We start from the raw sequence: 22440 nt of genomic DNA, 5'->3' as shown, positions 1-22440 counted from the left end.
ACAGCTGAAACCAAAAGCTGATTAAAGCGCATCCCTTCACAATGACACTTGCACTGCACTGGGGTCTTTCTACATTCAGCTTTCAATTATCCATTGATAATTGAATATGAGCTTCCCCTTAGAGTGGTGTCTCTGGCCACTAAATGAATGAGGTTTAATATTCACTCAACTTTTTAACAAATGGTTTGGTCCACCGACAGTCAGAGCGACCTGTCTGCGGACTAGAAATCAAAAGCAATGAGTTAAAAATTACTGAAACCTTGTAAAGCTGCAGAGTTGAGTGTCATGGCATTACAAGTGATGAGTTAAGTTATCCAATTTATTCAATGTAAATGCCATAATGTGTATTTCAGTGCAACGTGAAATGTAAGTTAAAACGTTTCAATAACAAGGTGCATAAAAGGTCTTTATAGGCCCTGATAACAATAAAGGCATTATTTTATTAATCCAGACAGACATTGTATGGATTCAGCCCAATTTTAGACCTGAATTGGTCGCTCCCAACTCATTTTAGAATCAAGCTGAATTTATCCCAAATTGATTGACACCTGACATGCAGTTTGATGGATTTTAGATTAATTGTCTGAGCAATTAATCATCTGGATTTCTGGCATGTCAGAAATTTCAGTTGACTGTCTTGCAGTCTGAGCAGTTGCATAGCACGATTTCTCACATGGCTGCTGCCAAAAGATTCGTTATAAACTCTTCTGAGCTTGTTTTCATATTATTAGAATAATCTTTTTATATATTGTGACTGCTGTGATATTTTGTTTGTATCTGTCAAGTATCCATGGTTTGTTTTCATACTTCTTGTCCTTCTTAGACTTATAGACTTTCCCCTCTTAGAATTGTACTATAACATTGCCCTCTGTTTTTGTTTTGTTACTTCACCTTGCAGAGGTGTGAACTCAAGCACATGACTTAGACTTGAGTCAGTCTCAAGCCATACACTTTATGACTTACACTTTATGACTCAACTTAACAAGATAAACAAACAAACAAAAAAGTAGACGGCTAATTTGACTTGGACTTTTCCAGTCGCACAGCATCCAGTCAAGTTGCAAGAGATAACCATGACGAACTACAGTTATGTTACTGCACGCCAGTTGGAAAAAACAATACGAATGATAATTTCTTTGTGTACAAAAACTATGATGTGGTTAACAAAATCAGATTGCAGTATATGTGGGTCAAAAAGTGCACGTGAATATGCAACAAACAGACTTGTTTTGCAAATTAAAGACAAATTTTAAAAACCATTTGTGATTTTTGGTAATTTAATATATTATGACTCTGCTGTTGAAAGGCATTATAATTGCTGAAGAGCATAATACGAATGTTTAGGACTCAAAGAATAAAATTTAGTACTCTGGTCTTGACTTGGGACTCAAGTGCAAAGACTAGTATTTGACTGTATCCAGCCCTTAGTTTAGAAAACGGTCATTATAGAGCCCTCACATTGTTACCAATCTCTATAAATGTGCAGTCTATCTCCCATTCACTTCAATTGAAACCCAAACAACTGATAAATTAAAATATGCATTTCACTTTCCCACTGCAAAAAGTGATACATCATGTTCAAAAAACATGAAGACATTATTCTAGTGCTGTATCATCACCCCAATTTATACAATATTACACTACAAGACTTCAAACTGCAGCATCACTGTCATAGACTCTTTCCAGTTGATGATTACTCCGCTATATTAGATATATCCACATTAAGTATCTGACATTACACCCTTTATCTGGGCTGAATGGAGGGCAATTCTGTCCGGAAATTGGTAAATGTCAATCTATCTTTACTAGCGCTTCTACAAGGAATCCTGATCATCAGTTACACCTGTATTATTCCTGCCATGACAAGCAAAAATGTCTGCTGTTAAGACATACAGGGTATGGCTGACTATAAATGATAGGGCAGTACATAAAAATGATAAAAGATGTTTAACATGGGAAATGTTGATGGTTGTCAGCTAGTAATGTCAGTTTCAGATTGTGGTTATAACACTGCCCATACTATTTCCTCCTGTCCCACTTGTTTTTCACCCCAGCATGAGATTCAATTTTGCCCTGCCAATTTCAGGTCTGACAGCAGCTTAACCACTTCTGCTCTAACTTGAGATTACCATTTTAGTGGTGGATGTTGGCCACGGTATATGGCCTGGGAATAAGTTCTGTCTGAGAGGCCTAATTCAGGACAAGAAAAGAAGCTTGACCAGGGAAGTGGATTTTCTTCATTGCTTCAGTACATACTGACGCTCTAGTAGAAAGTCACAATGCTTAGGTCATTCGTATGGTAATCTCAGAGGCTATATTTGTATTTTAGGGGTGTACAGTCAAAGTCATTCTGTAGTTTTTCCCAAGTTAAATATATACAGTTTACAGGTGGAATTTTAAGGGGGGATAGGGTTAACTCACCATAACCATAACTCCATACACAAACAATAACTTAACCCTTTGCGACCAGGAATGAAATTACTTTCCTTAAATACTTTCCAAGTATTTAAACCTTTGAACCTGAGCAAATTTGCACAGATTTCTATCAAAAACATGGAAAAAAAAGGCACTGAGCAACTTGACAATAAATGTTCCACAAAATGCAATAAATTAGTGCATTTAGAATTTTTTTTTTAAAAATTAGGCTGGGAAAATGCCTAGGGAAAAAAAGAAAAGAAAGCGAGGGAAAAATGAAAACTAATTTCCATGTCATTTCTTCTTTTATTTTTTCATCGTGTTCCCTTCTCCATGCTTTTGAAAGAAATCAAGCCAATTATCTCAAGTTTTAAACGGTTAATTAGGCCCTTTTGAGTATACCCTTGTATATAATTTCATCTACTGCCAAGCCAATATATAGAATCTCTCTACCTATTTCCTTTTTTCCCCCATTCACATTTTTCTACTTCATGTGCACTTGCTGCTCTTATTCTGCATTCACATTGTCATATGTTACCTATAAAAACAACTAACTGAAGTGTGCTAATGATGTTGGACAGTGTTATTAAATCCACCAATTCTCCCTCCTCTTTTCACGCATCACTCTGTGAGCGGCCCCGTCTATCCCTTCCCTCGACCACCTATTCACTCCAGGTCTCTGTATCTCACAGAGCTAATGTGACATTTATCTGTAATTAGACTCTTACATATTTTAATAGAAAATGATATCCCTTAAGGTCTCCCTGTCATTTGCATGGGCAGCTCTGATGATAATCAGGTCCTAGAAAAAACATTCTCGGTGACATGGGCTGTCATCCCAAATTAGCAGGCGCAAAATCCTTATCAGGGGAGTGACCTTCCAGAGCACTGCTCAAACTTGGGCAGCATGTGGGAAGAGAATGGTCTGTGCATCTGCATAGATACATTTTTATTAGCATCTCAAACAACCTCTGAAGCTTATTACAGATATTTTTAAGACCACTAAAGCCATAGTTTATGATGTGTTATATTGTACAGAGTCCCATATATATAATTATTAGGCAAACAGAGTATTTATCAGAGGGTGTTGGTCAAGCTTCACATCAGACATTTTCATGTCTGCTATATCAACACTGAGGTCCAGATTTTAGTGAGGGGGCTCTTTTATTGGTGCACTTATCTCCTGTAAAAATATGCAGCAGCCAATCTGTCTTTGTTGACACGATGGCTCATGAATATTCTATGTGAGAGAGTGGGTTTGCTTAGTGTGCTTGTTCCATAAAGCCATCCCTGTGAGGGTTACCATCTTATGAAGAACTCCTAGTGAGCTGCACTAGTTAGTAATGAGTGAGCATGTGGCATGCTGCGATGAAAAACTGTAAAAACTTGAAACTGCCAAGTGCAGCAGAGTGTGTTAGTTTGCGCAAGTGATGCTCCGATCAATAGAGTGATAGTTTGTGCAATTCATCAATGCCACCTGGTCTCAGGTGTCTATGGCAGTTTATGTTCCCCACATGCAGTCAAAGTGGGGACGCTGACTGTGGTGGCACATCAGATATAGTTTGCAGTTGTTTTTATTTTTGTTTGCTTTTGTTAACCTTATTTAAACATGGATTCGTGTTGGTTTGAATATGTTTGATTGGAACCTGATTGGCTGCTAGCCTATACCTTTTTTTACAGAATCCTTACGGTACATATGCCCACATTTATTACATTTATCCTTTTTACATCCTTAATGCAGCACTATCTCTTCAGCCCTTTCTTCAATCCCTCTTTCATCATATCAAGAGAGCTCTTTGCTCAGGAATGAGATAAGATGAGTAAGGTGGTCGAGTGTGGCAGATTGGGAGTAAAATGTGAAACAAAGCAATTGCGTTTCATATTGAATTGGGAATAAGGGACAACATGAACTCCCCCTGCGCAACCCTCATAGTTTGGACTTCCTGCAGAGACTGTTGAAGGTCCAGAGGAAATTGAAGGGCCTTATCAGTCAGTCTGATAACCGCACAAGTTATGGAGTCTGTCAGTTTTTTAACTCTGACATCTGCTGTGCTTTTTTTTTCTAGAGGGCTGCAGGTGTTTACATTTTAGATTGAAGAATGCACACCTTAATGTATACCATGACCATTCTTTTACCTACAACTCAATTACAATATGTTTAGTAACTCCTGTCATAGCTGAGCCACCTCAATATAGTTGTGAAAAAAAGAATGACTTTTCACGACAGAAGGGGGGCAGAATCTAAAAGAGCCAGTGACTTGTGATCAAGTGGGATTCATTATTGAGCACATCTGAGTTAGATCAGATTTGGATGGTTAAGAGCATTAACAAGGTGCATCTTGTGTTGACTTATTATATTTTTTTTTACCAGAAAATTAGGAAAAAAATATGACATATTTAAAGAGAATGTTGCTGCATGAGGCCCAATGTCTGGGCTTGATTCTCCAGTTAATGTTTGTAGTTAAGATGAAAAAAACGCTTAATACAGACAGAAGCATCCACTGATTAGATAAAGTTCGAGGTGAAGACCCTGCTGCCTGTTTTCATGACCCCTTTGTCTGTTGCAAAAATTAGATTTTAATTCTCCACTTTTGTTCTGTTGCCTCCTGGAATCTGAAGTGATTCAGTTGTATTTCCCACAGCACGGTGTCTGTGAGGCTCCTTTTTCTGGATCACATCTGTCATGGGTGGCCAGAGACTGACAGTGAAAGGAAGAGAGGCAGAAAGAGAGGGAGAGAGAGCTTTGTGAGCTTCTCAGTGCGACATCTGCTGTTACACTGGGAATTCCTCCCATGCAGTTTGCTGCATGGGGCAAGGAACACGGACTCTAAGGTTTTTTGCTTCTATCTTGGCCACTCTCACTATAAGTGAAACTCTGTATTTGCTTCATTCTTGAAGCAAATACAGAGTATCTAAGAGCAAGAACATTGCAATACAACTACTAATAGTGTAACATATAATAAATGGTAAATGGACTGCATGTCTACAGTGCTTATCTACCTCAATGGACCTTAGAGTGCTTTAGAATTTGCCTCTCATCCTTACCCCCTACATTCAGAGCAACTTGCCAAAGGACCCTTTGACATGTGGTCAGTGATCAAACTATCAGCCCTGATAGATCTTCAAACAGTCCCAATTCTATGACAAGTTTCAAAATTCCAAATAAATACTGAGGTAATTGTGAATGATACTATTTTATTATGGCTCCTTGCCGGTAGCAGAAGCCAGAGGCATTATCGTTTTACATTGTTCATATGTACATACTTACATCCATCCCTTTCCTTTGAACAAGATATCCCAAAAATACCTTCCACTTCACCATTAAACTTGGTGGTCAAAGGTCACTGTGACCTTGCATCTGGCTCAATTCTATGAACAGCTTGAGTGTTATTTTTTTTTCAATTTTGGCATAAACATTCCTCTAGACCCAGCAATGAACTGGTTAGAAATATGTGGTCAAAGTTCAAGCTAATTGCAGATTTTCTGAATATTTGGCACAAGCATTCACTGTGATTGTGATAAACTGATTAGAAAGTGGCTGTCAATGGTGAAAGGCAAAAATGTTTTTGGCCATACCTCAAGATTTCATACTCTACATTTTGACAACATCTCACACAATAGGATATACTAATGAAGTTAGAAGTTATATCCAAAAGTTCACTGTGACATCATCATCATATATTACAAAAACACTTTTCCGGCCAATATTTAACATCATATTCCAGCAACAGAATGGGAGACATTTGTTCAAATACTGAATTCGTGACACTAATCTTAAGTGCCTACCTTGAATCTGTGCAGATTTCTTGTGTTTGAAGCATCCATGTTTTCACAGACATGGAAGTAAACTCTAAGTTCAACTTGAGTGGTTTGCAGAGGCATACAACCGTGAAGTGGTAATTCTAGGTTCTAGTATTTTTAGGATTCTTAGACAGGCCAACAATGTCTCGCATTCACATGGCGAATGCTTTGGAGTATTTTTAATATGGTCAGCAATACTGAACCGAGTACCAGGTTATTCTTTAATATCTATTATAGCTTGCTGCTTTTGTGTTTCATCGTTATTGTCCCCAGTTGTTCATAAAACATATTTTGTTTAGAATTCCTTCATGTGCACTCAACTGGATTGCATTTCCTTTAATATGGCAGCTGATTTATCCAGAGAACATATTTTCTAATGGATCTTTGTTTGGGTTTAAGAGGAGCAACTTCGAGTGCAGAGAGGCAAGCGAAGGACACTGTGTTCCAATAGACAAACGTGTACATCAAATGGAGGTAAAACTACACTGGATTCTCTGAAAAATTAAATATTTGTAAATATTTTAAAATATTATAATATAATTGTGACATATCTAAATTATCAATCGAAAGGCCCAGTGTCATAATCAGATCAAGTGTGTGATGATAGTTTGTAATTGGGGAAAATGATGAATAAGGGAAGTACCTCTGCTGCATTAAAACAAGCTAGTAAAATTACATCATACCCACTGTCTGTTTTGTGCTGAAATCTCCTTTGATACTTTAGCGAAACTGTGTGGCAGTTTCTGAACCACTATTCACCTTTATCTTTGAGCAAATGCTGTCCCTCTCCCTGCAGGTTTTACATCTAAACCAGAAAAATGTGTGTCAAAGCCTGACATTTATTGGAATCAAGCTTTGCAAAAGTTGCAAGACAGGTCAGCTCTGTGTTAATGCTGCACTCATGTAGGACTGATTTGGCCTTTTGTTGCTTCAGTGCAAATCAGAGGGGACATTTTACCAAAAAAAGAAAAACAAAATAGCTAATAGCCGTGGTAGCTATTAATAGCTACCACAACAACCAAAATGTCCCCAAACTAGTACAAGATGTTTCCTCATTCAACATGCTCTGTGCTAGAGCAGCTGCTGGAGCAAGGGAGTGATGTCTGAAACTACAGTGAGAATGAGGAGCGCTTGTTGGATGCTACCCCAGCAGAATGAGACATGGTTGATGGCATTGCAAATGTGCTGAAGCCAATGATGACAAACAAGACATGGCCCATAGTTACACAGTTACACCGACTGAGCAAACACAGTGCTGCAAGCAACAGTGAGTCCTGCTGAAGACAACGAAACAAGGAAATGCAACAGAGAAAAAGATTTTTGACAGATTGGCTCGGGGACGCTTGACTAAACTGGGAGAATGTGAGGCTGCCAAGGCCGCCGTCACATACTTGGGGAAAGGAAAGGTGGTCCAGTAAGAAAAAGAGTATACGTGACAAAGTTACAGCTATCACTCACTATCTGCCACCAACTACTAAAAAGGAACTCATGCGTTAAATAGGTATAGTGCGTTAATATCACCAATTTTGGAAAAGAAATGATTTTCACTTGTAGCGCTCTGACAGATTTGATAAAAGCCAAGGCTAAGTATGGCTGGAACGCTTTATGACAAATGTCAAAAAGTGTTTGAAAATGTGCAGACACTGGCTGCTCCATGAGTACAGGAACAATTTTCTCTGCAGGTGGACACTTCAGTGCAGGAGCAGGTGCAGTCCTATTACAGGAGAGATTATCAGAGAGTGTTATAGACCTGTCACCTTCTTCTCTACTAAGTTTAACATGCACCAACTCAATTACTTTGTTAGGAGAAAGCGCTAGCATTAAATATGATCACTGCAGCACTTTTGGCTGATGAAACATAATATCTTTTCCAGCTTTGCTGTTTTGGTGCCAGGCAGTTTAGGTTGGTCAATTTTTTTTACTGCCGCGGCTAGTTTGCTGTTCGCCTATTCAAGTGGTGTCCTTGGTAACAGTTAGTTTCTCTCTCACCTGTTGTTGTAAATGTGGCTCGAGAAATATCAGGAATTATGGAAGTGTGATTGTTATTTCTCTTTTGGCTTCTTCTTCAGCACGTTTAAGTCATAATCTTAATGACTATTCATTAATTCACCCTCAACTAAACCTACACTGGAAAATTCATGTTCAGAACAGTATTTTCGTATTTTAATTAAAGCTACTGTTGCACATATTGCCACCCTCTGTAAAGATGAGAGGTCAGTGCATTTTTGGTGATGAAGCCTGCTGTTAATTTGAATCTGTTATCCTGCATCTGCGCCAACTAGCAAAGTGTGATATTACTTTATTTAAGCTTTAATATGTGAAAACAGAAGCATAGCCTGAAACACTGACTGTTTGTAGAGTTCTGTTTTAAATTGACTTTATTTCCAACAAGAAAATATGTGGCCTTAAAGCTCTGGAAAGTATATTGGTACTATGTCTGTTTGTTTAACCTCATATACAGGTGGATGTATGAATTATACATTAATTTAAAAAGTTACAGCTCTAAATGGTAGGACCAATGGATGATTTTGGAGTCGCAATATGTTTGTTAGAAAATCTCAATGAATTCTTTGCACTCAGAATGCCACCAGAGGAAGATGCAAGAATGCACACTATAAATCTTTCTAAGATGTGTGTTTTCTGTCATCAGCATGTGTGTATCACTCATGCACTGAATGAAAACTTCTTGTTAAGAATTCTATATTTAACCTAGCGGTGCCCCTATAGGAGCGGCCAGATTGGGCTACTGAAAATCCTGGAATGGAACACCAAACACCAAAAGTTGATACTGAATTTCAGCAATACGTTTATGGTGTTGCAGAGTATAGGCTTGTTGAACACTAGTGATATAATTTGCTTTCTTATTTTAAAGTTTATATTACCAATTAGGCTACAGTCAACATTTTGAGTTCCACAACCATCCTGTTTTAATGTGTTTTGTATCTATACATGTGTTAGGAAACTCATTGTTCGTAAAATAGGCTGGCTGTACATACATTTTTAATTTGAAGGTGTACATTGGCTGTAAAAGAACAATGGGTACAGGTACCAGAGAAGACTGGTGGGAACATGTACAACCCATTTTCATTCAGATATCTTCAGGTTAAGAGCTCAAGGGACCCTTTTAAAAATGGCCATTTTCCCTCACCAAAATGTATCCTTACTCTATTCTTTAGCACTATTTAGCGCCCTTGCTTAACAGTTATGCTGACATGGATGGTACCAATGATGCCTTAGGTTATCTAGTTACACAAGATACCACTACCTTCACAAAAATGAGAAAGACACAGCCTCTCAAAGACAGTAATTTTGGCCTCCAAACATTTTTCTCATGTGGGGGGCAGCTTTTGGGGGTGCACTGATTAAGCCATCTAATTTCAGAAATCAAGTGGTGACATCTCTTTGGATTAAAGAACCGGAGAACAACATTTCCAGTGTTTGATTTCTCTGTATCAAAAATATTGAATGACTTTTTGTATAACCTTCATTCTTTCACATTCCTCCTACCGCTCTTCCTCTCCTTCCTCCCTTACTCGCCTCTCAGAGGCCTTGTTGACCTTATTATAAATATTTTGACCTTTTCACCGTCTGGCTTCTCCAGTTGTGGACAAGGGCACATTACAGGTAAGTGATCAGTCGAACAGAATGGCTGACAAGGGGTCAGATGGACAGGACGGTGGGTGGTAGAGTGCTGGGGGCGGGGCTCAGGGTGGAAAGACTCCTGAATGTCAGAGATGAGGGCAGTGATGAGGAAGAAAGAAGGTGAGAAACACAGAAGAGTCAAGGCGCCCTGGCACGCTGTTCACTGTCCAGATGACCCCTCTCACTTTCTCTCAGCAGAAGGATGTGCCTGCCAGCAACTCAGTCCATCATGTTGACTCCAACAGCTGAGCAACATCTGTTCATTAGACTTGACAGATGAAAGCAAGGCCTGTGAAGATGGGATGAGGAGGATGAGAGCTGTTCCAACATAATATATCTCCCATATAATTATGAGGAGCTCATGTAATATAGCAGCCCCGGTAAGCTGTTGTGTTCCCAGTCTCTTGTACATGTGATCCACACACCAGGCTGCACAGATAGGTAGCAAGAGAGGGAATTGTGAGAGGTAATCGAGGCATTTGCTTCATCCGTCACGCTCCTTTCAGCTCTATTGTGCTGTGCTGAAGGTCTTTCTCTCCATTACATTGTTTTGTTGCTTTTTTCCTCAACCTCTGAAATGTCACAGGGAAATGAGCACAAAGCATTGACATGGATGAGAACCGATAAATAATGCAGAGTACACCCCCCACACACACCTCCTTCCATCTGCCCTCGTGTGTTTATCGGGGGAGACGGTGGAGGGCAGGCACCCAGGGGACACTAGGGCCAGAAACACTTCAGTGCACATTACATACAAAACCACATGCATCTTGTGCATGTTTCTATGCAGAACTCATTTTAATGTTTAATACAATACTGCATGGGGAACACAGCATGCCCTAGCAGAGGTAAAATCACACTCAAACAACATGCAGACAAATGGACCAGATTAAATGAAGTCAGACCTAAAAACACACATATAACCTCACATAAAACAGTTGATGCTTCTTTACTACTATACATAAACTTTATTGAACATTGCTTGGGAGGGCATGCATCAGGATACAGGCAGCGAGAGTGGCCATGAACGGAATGAATCTGATTTTATCACCCTGGGAAGGGGGTCACACCACCCAGGCCTTTAACAAATACCGTGGTTGGGAAAAGGGATTAGAAAGAAAGGTCAGTGAGTGCAGGACTGAGACAGAAAAGAGAATTAAGTCATCACTATAGCTATCTGAAGTTCAAACACTCTGTCCATTCCCCTCTATCCTTATCACCCTCATAACAGCAACACTGGTGGCTGCATGTGTGTTAGCCAGACATGCTCTTTTTTTTTCCTGCTGGTGATAGGCGTTACCAACGGTTTTTGGGATTTTGTACGTGTTTTCCATGTGTTCTTGGCATTTGGAAAGGACTGATAAGGGTGAATCTTGGAAGGAACAAAAAAAGAAAAGAAAAGAAAAAGAAAACAACTCATGATGTGGTTCTATCAAACATACTGATATGGTTCTGTGACTCAAGTAGGAAAATTAAATACAAGGACCAACATTTTATATCAGGTGCTGAGGATTCACATGTCTTCACTGAACTCTAGACTAGTCTGAACATCTATTCTTAGAGTTATTATCATTGTGGTGATGTTCTCAACCCCACCACCACATTACGTTGCCTATTATCTATCTATCTATCTATAAAATGTTTTGTAGTATATAAAACATTGGTTTCAAGTGAAGCATAGCAAAGGTATAGGGATTCAGCTGTCCTTTGCCTGTCTGGTTTTTGTTTACTGTTTAGTCTTTTTGTACAAAAAAAATGTACACACTGTTTGAATTGTGAAGAAATGCATTCATCAATGCTTTCATCTTTTTACATGCATAATTTTCATCAAGGCAAGTCCACAAGTTTCACTTTATGCACAGAACAAAGCGCCAGTGACTGATTGCTTCTGACCATAATCATTGCCCGTCTGATCACCTGCATCATCTCATTTTGTCATGTGCAAAACAGTCAGATACATCAGGGAACACACCTGTCAACACTACTTCTTCTTACGGCCTTTACTCATACAGCCATGCTTCAAACATCAGAGACTCAAGCCTTTTGCTTTGCAAAAGTTCTATTTTCTCCTTGAGTAGTTTGCTTCTCATCTTTCCACATGCCTCTAAGTGAGGCTCTCCTTTACAAAACAGACATTTATTTCAGAGCATTGAACATTTTGCACACTTGGCTAAGAGACTTTTTTCCACTCACAATCTGTGTGCATAGCACTTTATGCCATGTTGACATTTCTTTTTGTGATTTAAGCTCTGCGTGCACTGTCGCGTGTGATAGAACCAGTATAAAGAATTTTACATCACTGAGATAAGATGCTTGGCAGTTTGGGGCTTGGTCATAGATTTGATCAATAACATCTTTCAAGTTAGCATATATGCTTTGATGATACTGATATGTACAGTAGAAGACATGAAAGGCATGTTTGTCATGAGACGGTGGCAGGAGATTTAAGATTCTCTATTAGGCCATTGTTTTATGATACTCTTTTGCTTTGGTCTTGCTTAATAGAGTACAAACAATCGGGACTGTAAAAGGAGTCTATAAATAGACCTCACATGAAAATAACACATTTTAATAAATGTGTCTGTATTAGCGATGAGCAAGCGCACCATTATCTGAATCTATGTCTTTATCTGTTCAACCACATACATTATCTGTATCTGGGTAAGCAGGGTTTTAGCCAGGAGTGGGTGGGGGTTAAATCAAAAGTGATAGGGACCTAACCGGGTGTTGCTATCTTAAACCTGCTATTGATATGGCTGTTCATTAGAAAACTATTATTAGAACAGCCTTAGAATTGAGCTTCAGATCATTTTTGATCACAAAAATTCATTGAAAACAACTACCTAAATGATGATTTTCCTTTATAATGAGTACAGATAATGCAACATGTTCCCCTCCCAAGTTGTTGCGTATTGCTCACGTTAAACTTATAATTGTAAAAAGTACATTATCTGTACCAGATAATGGTGTCATCTGCATATTCGGCTACAAAGATCATATCCTCCTCCATGTATTAATGGTGGTTTACATGGTTGAGTGAGATTTGAAATGTTGGTCCTGCTACCTTTTGAATAAAGCAGATTAGGTAAAATATGCCTGTGCATTTTCAGTATATTTCAGCTGTTCCATTAGCATTTACAGGCTCCACACTCTGAAATTGGGAAAAGCACCACTTTGGAGCTGTGAGTCATCAGTCTCTGTTAAATAATATAAAACATGTTGATAAAACCTACTGAGGTACAACAAAAAAACAAGATCAGACATCTGAGACGGTCCAGAGAAGAACAAGACGCCTATGACAAAAAATAGGGTCATATGGACATGCTGTGACCTGAGTCTGTGCTTGCCAAGGAGACAACCCAAGAGGCTGCTTGTTGACATTGGGTGAAGGAAGCTGTCTTCTCTGCAGGTTTGAAGCAAAAGCCCTGCTGAGGAAGGAGTGTGGAAAGGCGATGGGAAAGATGGCTCAGTCGGCCTAAGATATTCTGGAAAGCTTTCAGCAATTCTGGAGGTGAGACCAGCCAACAACCAGGCTGCTCTCGGTACGATTAGGGAAAATGCTAACACTAACTGGGGATATTGTCAGAAAATGAAAGGAGGACTTTTGAGGAACTGCTATGCTCCATAAAAACGCTCTCTGGGCAAGAGAGACCCTGCTAGATTTGGCAGCGGGGGGAGGCAGTGTTCAGAGTTGGAGTCAATATCCAAAAACAACCCACTCAAAGCACATGATGTGGCACTCAGATCAAGAATCCACTTGATGTTTTCTGCTCTATAAGGACCTCCTTGCGAACAGCAATTATGTGAACGGGATATTTACAGTAAACAAGTTGATTTACAGGCAGGGTGAAATAAGAGGGCAAAGTCCAGCATTTGATGGGAAACATAACATACTGACTCAAGAAGAAAGGCATTTTCCAAACTAGAAGGGCACTTGCGTTATGGCAGTTTTACAACTAAATATATATATATATGTATATATATGCAAAAGCAAATCTATTACAGTAGATTAACCAACTGGAAAAAGTTTCTTCCTTGTGAGAAGCAGAAAGCATACAGAATATGTTGAGACATTACTGTAATAGCTTGGGCGCTCTGTTGCCTGCTCTGCTTCACTATGAAACACTTCCATTGTCCAAAGATGATTGACATGCTGGCTTTCATCTGTATTTCGTGTTGCCAGTCAAACTCTCAGCAAAGTGAAAGAAATCAGGAGAGATGACTCGGATGACTGTCTTCTCTCTCTGTCTCATAATACTCCATTCTTACTCAAAGCTTCTTTCATTTTTTTTCTGTAACTGCATTCCTCATGCTCACTTTACTTAGTGCAACTTTGCACCACAACAGTTGATTGAAACCCTACACATTTGCAAAACCTGGGCTGTATCATGTCTCTCCCAGAAAGCCAAAAGCCTCTGCCCCAAAATAAGAGAAACAAAAGCAATCGAGCTGGAGAGGGAGGGGGCAGAGAGGAAGGCACAGATTATGCACTGCCATTTGTTACCCTAGGAGGCACTGTTGATCCTAAATTGAGGAAAACTGGGTTGCAGCCAATGCCATCTTATCATGCCAGCTCACTTGAGTATGGAGACAGACAAAACAAAAGATAAATTCAAGTAAAAAATACAGAACAGACACATCTGAGATACGGCACATTACTCATGACAGACATGACCCCATTCTGTTACAGAATTCTGGGTATACATATATCAAACAACTGGTCTATACATCCATGCAACTGTACACTGTATCAAACCACTGGACTACAAACAAAGGGGCATTTTCAATAGCAAATTGGCAGAGATGTTTGTATTGGAAATGTAACACAATACACTGGCACCGGTTCAGTATATGGCTGAAAACAGAGTTCTGAACTATATTAGCACTAAGATGCCATTTTCGCATAAAAATCATTTTGGGAATGTTCACAAGGATGCATGCAGAGAGCAGAAAACCTGATTAGATTCATTGGTTTATGGTATGAAAAAAACAAACAAAAAGAAACTAAAAACTGCCCCTGTGTCAATGTGCCCTCTGTCCCCTAGAGCTCTTGTGCCATCACAGAGTGGCAGGCCTTAGTTCTTACTGATCTGTGAGCATGAGCGACAGCCACTGATCCCGCCTGGAGTGGCGCCACTGCAGTGCTCGTAATGCCCAGATTTTTTTTCAAACAGAAAAGTCATTGAAGAGGTTAAACGTTTAGCTATGTGCAGAGGGGAAACAGGCAGATCTGGTTAAGGACCCAAACAGGGGCGGGGGATGTGTCTTCTTCCAGGGCAAGATGCCAGCTGGAACATGGCTCACAATTACAGGCTTCTATCCACTTCACATTAGCTGGGCTTGATTTCTGCTTTGAGTCTGGGAATGAGCCTTGAACAGCTGGTTCATAAGGTGAGACATTTTTCAGGACACAGATAACACCTCATAATTGCAGGTTCGATTGCACACAGTGCTTGGCATGCGATTAGCTGCATTTATAAGGAATTGCAACTTGTTGTAGGGAAATAATTAGGGCCTCATTGTGAGAAAGTGCAAAACAAAATAGCACTCACACACAACGCAGTTCAACTTGTCTAACCATATAAACTGCTGTAACATTCAAAAGGTCAAAAGTACACTGTGGATAATTAGTTTAAAGGATACAAGACTGTGTAGGTTTTTCAAAGCACTATAACTGTAAGTCTGTTGCTCTGGTTCCACTCATGAAAATGGGAAACTGTCACAGGGTCTACACCACAGGCCTGAGTTAGCAGCATGTTTGTGCAGAGCAGCTTCAGCACTCTGTGTATGTCTGCACAGTATGGCTTTTGCATTAAATGTAATATTAGAATGCTCTGCACGCAAATACCACAAGCACAATGTTCAAATTTTTGTTTTGTTTTTGTGAGCATATGTGCTGCATATTTACACTTTGCTACAAATCCTGGATTTCCCACACATTCATTATTTTGTGGCAGCCAGCTAGGATTAAAACATCTGCCACCACAAAACAACTTTATATATATGGAGCTGGACCATTCATCAGTGGAGAACGGACAGGACAGACAGCCTACCAAAAAGATCAACTATCAAATCGATTAACAACAATAACAACAATTATTTAAAATAATAAAAAATAAAATAAAACACAGACTGGTGGGTCCATCCTCTCTCTCAATGAGCTGCAGACTTTCCTTTATCCCATGCAGAAACTCTAGCTTGTGCCAACATTTTACCTCTGCCGATATTCTGTATCATAGCAACCAGACACAACCAAAGGGTCTTAGCTGAAAAAAAATGCTGTGCTCATTATTGCATCTCATTGCCCTTCTGTGTTCTTTGTGGTTTTTTTTTTTTGTTTTTTTTTAAGTTTGGGTCTTTCAAAATGCAACAATATACATAATGAAACCCTAGCAATAAAACTTATCTACATAGCACTAAAATCAAGATAAATTAAGTAATCTGCAAAAAACAACAAAACACAGTGTTAATACTGCAATATTGCACTGTTGAGCCAACCATATCACCCCATGATCCTTCAACACAACATCTGTCCTTCGCAGGACGTGTTCAGGCACAACATTGAACTGTACTTAGGTAAGGTATATTTTTGCATCATTAAAGCCCATCACACATTCACTGTTGCTATGCAGAAAAAACTAAAGAAAAAAAGACCTAAACAAATAAATGTCCTGTAGAGATGCATTATTAGATTCTCTCATTCATTAAGTGTTTTTCTTAAAGTCAGTGCAGTTGAAAGAGGTTGCAGCATCACATTCAGAATCAGAACCTGACTGTGGGAGCACTTTGATGCCTTTGTGTGCCTGCTAGAGCTCCACTCAAGAGATCTCTTGGTCCATTGCCCGCTGCCATCTTGTTGATACACCTTACTGTCACACCCCCATGATCCTTCTGGCACACAGTTCCCTCACATCTGCTTGCACTTCCTCCTGGGCCAGACAACATCAATGTTTGCTTTGGCGATTTAACGTAATGCCAACAGAGAGGGACTGTGGCGTTTCATGTCAGCAGGCACATAAAAAAAGACTGCCAATTAAAGCAGCTCTTAGGAATGGATAAATAATAATAATAATAATGTAAAAACTATATTACATGTGTGTTTTTTATAATAATTTACCATTAATTGATTACATTTTTTTTTTATCATTGGAAAAATGCTCGACAATTGTGTTGGTAAAATAAAGAGATGAAAAAAGATGAAAAGGAAAATGGAGGCAGAGCAAGGCAATGCAGAAACATCTGGTCTCAAACTAAACTCTTATATTGCACACTGTACAGAATTTGCATGAGGGAATACGATACGATAATTGCTTTAGTTTTACGGGAACGCAGTGTTTTTTTTTTCATCCAACCAAAATCCTTCACTGACAATAAATACATCATCCCCATGATGTCCAGACTGGGAAGAATTCAATGCACCAGCTGTAAGGAAGACAAGCCTGTGTTGCGGTGAGTTCAATGCCTCGGGAAACCAAGAGAGAGAATGTGAGAGATGGATGGGATGAGTGACAGGGGAGGAAGGGAGAGAGGGAGACTGTAGGCCATGGTGCTAAACAGACAGAATGTGGCATACCAACAGATGTGCACATGAATACACTGGCAGGCGTTTTAATTGCCACAATTACACTGTGCCACCATCTTGAGGAGACAAGTGATGAGATGTTGTCACTTAGAAATAGGAGCCAGGATTGTCCGATTTTGGCAGTGGGATGGTGATTTAAATTTCATTCTACCAATTGAGTAATTGAAATGTGCTCAATTTCAGATGTACATATAATAGTTGTTTCTTTTTATTGTAATGTCACTGGTGCTTCTGTGACATCTAAATTAGTGCTGAGTGCATTCCTTTGTTTTCTGCTTTAGTTAGGAACAATGATTTCATGAATTTACCTTCCAGTTTAATTTCCCTAACACTTTACCCAAGCAGACCAAATAGGAGTAAACTGAAGGGAGAGACCGATTTGTGATATCAGTTATCAGCAACAATCAAAATGATCTATTTTAACAATAAATAACAAAACATAACAAGACTATAGTATATGCAAAACAAGGCCATAGCCCACAAATCTAAACTTGTGTCTCTGGTTAGCACTTAAACAGGTTCTTGGGAGTCAAAATTAAGCCTTGGTAGCCTTGTGACTGAATGCTGAGCTGGTGTTTGATTTTAGATAGAAGTGTTGCTGGCTCACACATAAATAGCTTAAGTGCTGGGTTCATGTCCTCCTGGCCAGCTGTGGCTAACTCTTCAATAGTATTTCTGCTGCTGCCAGTGCCACTTCCTGCAATTTCCCAAATTACTGTGTGTTCCAGTGTGCCACCTGCACCTCCTCCAGTCTGTCTGACTGGCACTCTGCTAAACCACTGGAATCCTCCATGTGCAGTATTGTCATGTTGGGTGTGGTGTTCCTGATGTGTGTTTAATATTCTGCTGGCAGCGTTCAAGATTGACTAAAGTATTCCCACCTGTGACAACCAACTGGCAAACAAATTTCTTCCTTTTCATTTGGGGAAGCTCTGGACAGGAGAGACATGCTGGCTGAGTTGTCAAAATAGGCTATAATAGAAGTCAGGGGTATGCTGTATACAATTCAAACGTTGCCTGCATTATATGCATTATATATATATATATATATATATATATATATATATATATATATATATATATATATATGTATATATAGGGCTGTCAATAGATTAAAACATTTAATCGTGATTAATCACATGATTGTCCATTGTTAACTTGCAATTAATCACAAATAAATGGCTTATTTTTTACTCTGTTCTATATATACCTTAAAGGGTTATTATTCACGTTTTTGTACTCTTGTTAATTGCTTGCTATATGCAAATGTATGTATATTATTATTGCAAAGATCCAGAACAATGACAAATACTCTACCAGAATTATCTCCAGAATAACCTCAAAGGCACTGCATGCTCCAAAAAATTTGCTGAAAGAGAAACTTAAGCATGTTTCTGTAGAGAAACTGTGATGGCTCATTGGAGGCTGTGTCCGACCAATTTGCATTTACAAATTATAGAAACATACAATCACAATAAAAACACAAGTAGTACCAGACTACTCCTGACGTGCTAATGTGAGGAGAAAATGTGATTAAATTGCTGTGTCGACTTTGGGATATAATACAATCCTGACAACTTTCCAAGTGACGCGACTTATGATGTACCTTATAAACTGCCAAAGTGTGCTCCCCTTAATGAGAGTGTCCTCTAGATTCTCAAGTCATGTTATAAGGGGAAAAACAACTGAACTGTAATCAGATTTTACTAGTAAGCAGGGACCGTTTTCAGAATGTATAATTCAGAAGCGCGTACGGTGGATTCTTTTGAATTACTGTAGTACATGTAACATCAGTGTGCCTGGCTGTCAAAATGGGGCCCGCGATAGAGCTGCCTGGTTAAAGAGCATAAAGAACAATCATATCATCCTCCTTGCTTGTTTGTGAATATCTCACACTCCCTTAATTAAAATACTTTGGTTCTAAGAAAAAGTCAAGAAGTGAAACATCTGCACAGCTTAAAAACATGAGATTCGAGTCAAAGATTCAAACCAGCCATCGCATCATGGTTGGCCTTCCTGGTGTAAAAGTATAATCGAAATAAATGTTTCATGAGACGACCCATACATAACACAACACGGCGCTGCGCACAGACTGCCCAGCACTAGTCAACCTCTATGACTGTCAACATGCTGTTTAGGTCACCCGCTGAATATGTGAACCCAATAGTACACTAAGAATGCATGACACAGCTATTTGTTTTCTTAAATAAACATGGAAGCATGCCTCGTATGAGAGACAGGGAGACGGCACACTCTCTGACAACTGAAAAGAGTAGAGAGGGGATGCAACACTCCTTTGAAACATGTGGGGTCTTGCGTTGATCAAACAAAGCTAATCACTCTTCAGCATATCTAGTACTCCAATAGTCAGCAGTTGATCATTTAAAAACCAATTCATTTACAGCCTATTTTTCTCTCTCATTTTGTTTTACCTTGGAGGCATCCACATTTTAATCATCATTACCATGATCGTAATTACCATTCACATCATCATAATCCTAAAGACATTAAACAAGCTGCTGCTAATTCCTCATGACAAAGAGCTTGGGCGCATTCACCGACTGCACTCTATTGCTTTAAATTGCTTTCGCAACCCCGAATGCTTGCTCAAGTCCCAAATGAGGTTGGCACGGAGAACTGACAGACCTTTTACCCAGGTTATTGCAATTCAGATGTAAGCAAAAAAAAAGTACTATAATTTAATCAGTCGTCATTTTGACAAACTCTAATTTGAGGAAGAATGTATTAAAGAGAACGGGGACATTACAAGTTTTGTGCCGAATAAGCAAAAATGTCAACGTGTTTGATAAATTCAACATCATTTGAATTTGCAAAACAGGTCTTTGCATCTCGGGTTCTTTTTGAATATTGATGGCGGTCGGTTCCTGCTAAAAATGAAAGCTTGACCCAAGTGTATTGTAAAATGGTGGTCAGGGATTTAGTTAATGGGCTGTTGAGAAGCGGCAATGCAGAGCTTGTTTTTTTTTTGAGCTGCAGTTAAAATATTGATTACCTAACCTCCAACTTTCTTACAAAAACTTCTCCCCTGAGGTAAAAGTTAAATATTTAAAGTGATCAAACTATGTAATTAAAGCAGGGAGTTGTACTCTAGTGTAATAAAAATGTTTAAATAAAACCTTACATATTGTATGATGGAAAACCAGAGAGAGGAAGTGTAGGAGAAGCATAGTTATTTCTCTGTCACTGTCTCTTGCTCTCTCTCCCACACACGCGCACACACATGTACTCACATGCACGCACATGCATATATTGTAATTCAAATTAAGGATGAGTTGGCACACACCAAACTTTGTATATCACAGTAACCATGGTGCCACAATGTCAATCATTCCCCAGGCTCCTGTACCACAGACCATAATTCAACACTGGAATAAAGACATACTGTATGTAGCTTGAAGGAGTGCAGACACTTTTCTGTGTCACTAAGAGAGAAAATAACATATATTTATTTTAAATCAGGCTTTTAGTCATTTAAAATGTATGTTTTTAAGTCTTCAGTGTGTGTAAGGGTAATATCTGCAGAACAGGTGGTGATGTTAAATGAAGTGATGAATTACTGCAGCTTCAAATGTGGAAAAAAAATACTGAAAACAGAAGAGAGTCACTTTTGATTCATTGTTGAGGTCATACGTTTGTGGCTCATTGCTCAAATATAGTATTCGAAATATTGTGCATATTTTTAAGAGTATGCAGGCCACAAAGTTGCACTGTGTTGTGTTAAGGGAATAGGCAGCAGCTGTGAAGACAGTCTTTGGTGTCACAATGCACTTCATCGCTCATATCTGTGGCACATTTGTGGCACCACCATAGATGGTAAAATAGTTGTTTTGAAGATACCACTGGAGGTGCACCTAATAGTCTCCCCTTAACAAATACAACTTGTTGTGCTGTTTGGAAAAAAAAGTCAATAAGCTGTGCTTTTGTTGTCAGGCCACATCTGTTGCAAAGGTTATTTACCCAGGGCTAGAACAAAAACAATTTGCCATAAAAACTGCTGCAGCCTCTAGATATGTACCAAGTTTGGTGCAAATCAAACAGCAAATACAAGACTTACCTGAAAAAAAAAAAACTCATTTTTTTTTCAGTTGTAAAAAGTTGCTCAAAAATTGAAAGTTAGAGTCTATATATGATCCAGTGGGCAAATTCGTACTGTCCAGAAAATTTCGGCAAAGTTTCGGGTAAATAAGTGTGAGTGTGTAAACATTTTAGTCTTTTTGTAAAAATCTGATGCTGTTTACATCTCTTGCAGGCATCTGTGCTTGCTGAAGTTGATAGTGAGCAGCACACATGAGTGAGCCAGCTATGTTTAACTCTTTCTCCTAGAAATGATGTCTATATAGTGTTAAATTATTTTCTCTATTATGTTGTGGTGAAAAGCATAATTGCTGCTTGGATTATGCTCACAGGCAATGTTTTTAGAGTAAATTTACATACATACATAAATGTACAATTGGCAGGCAGGTGTAAAGAGTGAATGACTCTGACTCCAGAGTTCACATGTTCAAAGGATTTGTGTGTCGTAACATTTAGGCAAAAAGAGTACTTTTGTTAAGGTAAGGGAAGTTAACCTTAAGTTGGTTAAACTTAACCAAGTGCTGCCTGTGTCTAAACATAAACATGAAAAAGCTTAATAAGGCTATATTCATGACAAAGAGATATTGTTTCCCAAGGTCAGATATTTTGGTGGAAAACAAATTAAACATGTTGTCAGTTAATATTTTTCTGATGAGATTACATTTATGGGTCTTGCCAGAAACATTAATTAAAGGTATTTCCACATTATGTTCATAGAAAACTTAATCCGGTTGGCAATATTTTTCCTTCAAAATGTATTTGCTGTTGCAGATTAGTTGTATTTAAATGTTTTTTGAAGAAACAACATTGGTTTAGATAAAACCATCCAATAAAAGCCAGAGAAATCAAATGTGCTTCATCAGTTTTTTGAGAAGTTTCTAAATGTGTAATCCTTTTTTCCTGCT

The 22440-nt window shown here is 38.8% G+C and overlaps 1 long non-coding RNA gene across 1 annotated transcript in view; it reads right to left on the bottom strand.

Annotated features, from left to right (window-relative positions):
* Positions 1-8257: 8257 nt before the first annotated feature.
* Positions 8258-22440, bottom strand: part of LOC148189158 (uncharacterized) — a 47032-nt gene continuing 32849 nt past the window's right edge. The window contains exon 3 of the long non-coding RNA XR_015776882.1: positions 8258-10147. This is a non-coding gene — a long non-coding RNA (uncharacterized LOC148189158). The remainder of the gene's footprint in view (positions 10148-22440) is intronic.

The sequence above is a fragment of the Plectropomus leopardus genome, chromosome 7 (genome assembly GCF_026936395.1).
Source record: "Plectropomus leopardus strain MGB_pleo_1.0 chromosome 7, ASM2693639v1, whole genome shotgun sequence".
In the NCBI taxonomy this organism is placed as follows: Eukaryota; Metazoa; Chordata; class Actinopteri; order Perciformes; family Serranidae; genus Plectropomus; species Plectropomus leopardus.
The sequence above is the reverse complement of the archived record's forward strand: the minus strand, read 5'-3'. Positions and strand labels throughout refer to the sequence as shown.